Here is a 5,601-nt window from a genome sequence, read left to right on the forward strand (position 1 = left end):
CAGCCGGATGATGACAGTTAGCACAGTAGCCGTGGTAAACTACATCATCTGCAAAAGGGGTAAATAAAACCCTGAGTACGATAATGTACTCAGCTAGACTTATCCGTCATAAACCAAAAATAAAGTGACACCAAGGAGTATGCAAGGCTAATATTCGTGGACTGGTCTTGATATGACCACGCCACCAAGCAAGATGTCACAAGCTCCAAGTCAAGCTACACCTACTCAAGTTTCACCTACACCGACACCAGCCCAAGTCATCGATGGACCGATTACACGTAGTCGTGCAAAGAAGCTACAACAAGAGGTCCACGCGCTACTTTGTGAGATTCATTTTCATATTAATGAGAATTATATGCTACCTAAGTGTTGTACCTTGATTGTACTCAGGTATATAGAAGAAGAGAAGGATGAATCAGACCATGAAGAACGGACCAGTGCAAGTTCCAGAAGAAGTCAAAAACGGACCAGTGGAAGTCAAAAACGGACCAGTGCAAGAAATCTTCATAACTTTTTACTCACAAAAGCTATGAAGGTCTATGAGCACTTGTTGGAAATCTTGATGAGTGTACTTTGCAATGAATCTAGTGGCGACCAGTTTGGACACTCCATATTGCCTGCAGACCAGAATTAGTACAGACTGCTCGGAAGGTCAATAGTCTATCGTGACCGAATGTTGGTACAACTTGCCAAGTAAAACTGTAAAAATCTACATTGTTTCGTGCTGGTTGGCATACATTGCTGGAAAGCCCTTTGAGTCTAGTTTCACACCCAAGAAACGGTTCATCATTTGGACTTCCCAATAAAAAGTTATGGTCAGTTTATTGGAAACTGCTCTGGAGACCAACAGTCACGCGAAGCCACTTCGGGAATCCATTTCGAGGGGACCTTTCATATTGCCTTCCCTCAGAAACTCTATTTCGTTTTCATACCTATCTAGCAGGGCTGTTGCTAGTATAAATACCCCCTAAGACTCATTGTAATCGAAGACTTTTGATAATTGAAATATAGAACCCCTTTTTGTTTAGCTGTGTGCTAACAAATATTCAGAGAGTGATCTCTACCCCTTGCTCTTGTGATTTCCTCGCGGGATTACACAAGCGGCGGCTTCATCCGTTCCCAATTGGTGCTCCTACTCCTTTCAAGGTATCCCTTGATTGATTGTAGGCTGTGTTGGTTGGTTCTTTGAGAGTGTGGTTGGGCGAATCCTCGATTCAGGTAGCCGGTTAAAGACGGTGGTTGGCTTCGAGTTTTATTTGCCAGGTTGCACTAGTTATCACTGCTTGGAGCAAGTTATCCAGCTGTTCTTCAGCTAGTTATCGGTGTTCATCCTACGTCGTGAAGATCGGGACAAGGTGTCGCATCATCTGGTATCAAAGCTTTCGTTACCACGATAGGAATTCTATCCCTAGCTACATATATATTTTTGCTTCGTCTTATCCACCAAAAAGCCAGAAAAATATATTGCTTAGACCTTTGTTTCAATCTGTTATTTTAATGAGTTCGGTTCAGTCGCAGTCCATTAGAGTCTTTGTTTTAGTCGCTGATCATTTATCCTTCGCGTGTTCTTTGTGCCTCTTTTATATCTAAAAAAATCCCAACAAAAAATCTCTATAGCCTATATCATCCTTTGTGTTAACTTTGATCCTATCTAGCTACTGGTTGTTGTTTTATTTCTGTCTTTAGTTGTGCAAGTGTCATAATCTGATCCCTGTGTTTAGTTCTATATAAAAAAAAAGTGTGTCAAAAAAAAGAAAAGAAAGTGCAAAAAAAAGTGAAGTGAAAAAAAAAGTTGAGAAAGGTTCAGAGAGAAAGTCTGAAAGATTAGTTGGTTTATGTGCACAAGTGCTGAAAGTCTCATATCAAGTTCTGCAACTAGTTTGCTATCTTTGTTTGGTGCAAAACTTTGGTTGGGTCTGATTGCAACACTTGCATCCCAATCATACTCCTTGTTTGCATCAATTCTGAAATTTCTTTGCGTGTGTGTGATCTATTTATACACTTCGAATCTTTTGATCAGCACTAGGCAGAGAACTTCTAGTTTGGATCGTTACTTAACTTTACAACAGCTAGAATTCAGATTGCATTCCTTGTGTATTACTCCCCACCAAGCTCCACATAAAAACCATCGTAATCGGTACTCTCTGTTCTTGTATTCGCCTCGCCATCACTTTTAGTTGCCACCACACATTTGTTTTTCTTGTAATCTGCAGCAGAGGAATTCATAAGAACTTTGGTGGTTAGAGAGGTGAGTTGTGAGAGCCACCAAATTTTCATATTCCACAAATACAAATTATTTGTATTCAGCTAACCTTACAGGAAGATGGGTCAAGTGGACATCAAAGATCGTGTTACCATAGCACAATTTAATAAACTTCAACAAAGCATAGAAGAAAAGCAAGATAGGTTGACACAAGATCTTCAAAATCTTATGACTGAAATCAGAAGGCATCGTCCACCTCATGATGGTGCAAGCAACCATAGTGGAGATAGAGAAGATAGTGATGGAAGAAGAGGAGGTCGGAGGAACCAGAGGGCTGCACATGGTAAAGGAAGAAGACATAGTGAAAGAAATGATGTTGAATCTAAAGATGACGCTGATGACAACCGCTTTCAACTCAGTTTTGGTCGCCGATGTCATAGAAGAGGCAACCATGAAGAAAGTTTTGACAAACTGAAATTTACCATGCCAAAATTTGCTGCCGAACCATCCACGAGGAATTTATCTGGAGGAAGCAAATCACACATAAAATTTGCTGCTGAACCATCCATGGTGAAAATCTCAAGTGGAGGCTCACGATCTATTTTTCAAGGTACTTTTAGTGGAAAGAACACTGCTGTCTCAAGTTCAAAGCCAGTAGCATCAACCACTACTTCAGTGGGTTCTACTTTCAAGAGTAGTAGAATTCAGAGCTTCAAGTGTGGAGGCCATGGGCATATAAGTAAGGAGTGCCCAAATAATCAGGTGACCATTGTTAATTATGATGCAGAATATGAATCAGCTAGTGAAGAGGGAGTTGAGGAGGAAGCCCATGGAGATGAGGAACTTACTAGCTGCGAGTTTGAGCAAGGAGCTGCTCTTGAGTTGACTCAAATCTTGAGTGTTTAGGCAAATGAAGCTGAAAATGGACAGCAACACAAATTATTTCAAACTAGAGCAAAGGTGGATGATAAAGAGGTGAAGGTGATTATTGATGGAGGGAGCTGCCATGATCTTGCTAATCGTGAGATGGCTGATAAACTTGGCCTGAAGTTGCTACGACACCCTCATCCATATCATGTATAGTGGCTGAATGATTCGGGAGATATCAAGATTGGATATAAAGTAAACGTTCCACTCATGATTGGTGAATATGTTGACACAGTAGAGTGTGATGTGGCACCTATGTCGGTGTGTCACTTGCTGCTTGGAAAGCCATGGCAATATGATCGATATAGCCAACATTGTGGTAGAACAAATCAGTTCAATATCAATCTAAACGGGAAGAAGTTTGTTCTCAAGCCTATGACACCCCAACAAATCATGGCTGAACATTTACAAAAGAAATCTGAAATTGTTCCAGTGAGTAGAGAGGAAGGAGAGCAAAAGAAATTGAGTGCCATCCACAATTCGGTGAGTGAGAGCCACAAGCCAAATTTGATAGAAAAAAAGAGAGGAGAGAGAGAACATCTAGTTATGCTAGCCACAAAATCTGAACTGAGAGAAGTAAGGAATAACCCAGATGAAGTGCTCTTTGTACTTGTGTACAAAGACATTTTAATTTCAGCTAACGACATGACCTCTCTCCCTAGTGTTGTGTCTCATCTTTTGCTGGACTATAGAGATGTTTTTCTAGAAGAAACACCGGCTGGACTACCTCCAATTCGTGGGATTGAGCATCAAATTGATCTAATTCCAGGGGCTGCACTACCTAATCGACCACCGTACCGAACCAATCCAGAAGAAACAAAGGAGATACAAAGGCAAGTGCAAGAACTTCTTGATAAAGGTTTTGTTCGTGAAAGTTTAAGTCCTTGTGCTGTTCCTATAATTTTAGTACCTAAGAAAGATGGTTCTTGGAGAATATGTGTTGATTGTAGAGCTATAAATAACATCACTGTTCGCTATCGCCATCCTATTCCACGTTTAGATGACATGCTTGAAGAATTAAGTGGTTCCACCATATTCACTAAAATTGATTTGAGAACTGGATACCATGAGATAAGAATGAAAACAGGGGATGAATGGAAAACTGCATTTAAAACAAAATTTGGGCTGTATGAATGGTTAGTTATGCCTTTTGGTTTGACTAATGCTCCTAGTACTTTCATGAGATTAATGAACCATGTCTTGAGAGCTTTCATTAGAAAATTTGTTGTTGTCTACTTCGATGATATCTTAATTTACAGCAAATCTTTTGAGGAACATGTGAATCATATTCAGCAAGTCTTGGAAGAGCTTAGAAAGGAGAAATTATTTTCTAATCTTGAGAAGTGCAGTTTTTGCACAGACCATGTTGTGTTTCTTGGCTTTGTTGTTTCAGAAAAAGGCATAGAAGTGGATGAAAGCAAGGTGAAAGCCATCAAGGATTGGCCAACTCCAATGAATGTAAGTCAAGTAAGAAGTTTTCATGGCCTTGCTGATTTTTATAGGAGGTTTGTGAGAGATTTCAGTACCATCGCTGCTCCTTTGAATGAATTGACAAAGAAAGATGTTGACTTTAAATGGGGAAAATCACAAGAAAATGCTTTTCAAGAACTAAAGAAACGTTTAACTGAAGCACCATTATTTGTTCTTCCTGATTTCACTAAAACTTTTGAAGTTGAATGGGATGCTAGCAGAGTTGGCATAGGAGGAGTTTTTATGCAACAAGGAAAACCTGTAGCATATTTTAGTGAAAAACTAGAAGGTGCTCAACTGAATTATTCTGTGTATGATAAAGAACTATATGCTTTGGTACGTCTGCTTGAAACATGTTAGCACTACTTATGGCCGAAAGAATTTGTTATTCACTCTGATCATGAAGCTTTGAAATACTTGAAAGGACAAGCAAAACTGAACCGTCGTCATGCCAAATGGGTTGAGTTCATCGAAACATTTTCATACATTGTGAAATATAAGAAAGTGAATCGCACATTGTCAATGTTGCTGCGAACAATGGTGAAAAAGAACCTGAAGGTTTGGGAGGAATGCTTGCCACATGTGGAGTTTGCATATAACAGGGCAGTACACTCTACCACTAATATGTGTCCTTTTGAAATTGTATATGGGTTCAAACCTATTGCTCCGATAGATTTGTTGCCCCTTCCATTGCAGGAAAGAACCAATATGGAAGCCTTCAAGCGTGCTGCATACATCAAGAAGGTACACGAGGAGACCAAGGAAGCAATTGAACTCAAGGCAGGGCGCAAGGCTGCAAGTATGAACAAACATAGGAAGAAGGTGTTATTTGAACCTGGGGACTTGGTGTGGAAACACTTGCGCAAGGATCGCATTCCTCAGCAGCGCAAATCAAAATTGCTGCCACGAGGAGATGGTCCATTTCGTGTTCTTGAGAAGATTAATGACAATGCATACAAGATTGATCTTCCTGCAAGTTATGGCGTGAGCAACTCCTTCAA

The sequence above is a fragment of the Sorghum bicolor genome, chromosome 6, assembly GCF_000003195.3.
Source record: "Sorghum bicolor cultivar BTx623 chromosome 6, Sorghum_bicolor_NCBIv3, whole genome shotgun sequence".
NCBI classification, from domain to species: domain Eukaryota; kingdom Viridiplantae; phylum Streptophyta; class Magnoliopsida; order Poales; family Poaceae; genus Sorghum; species Sorghum bicolor.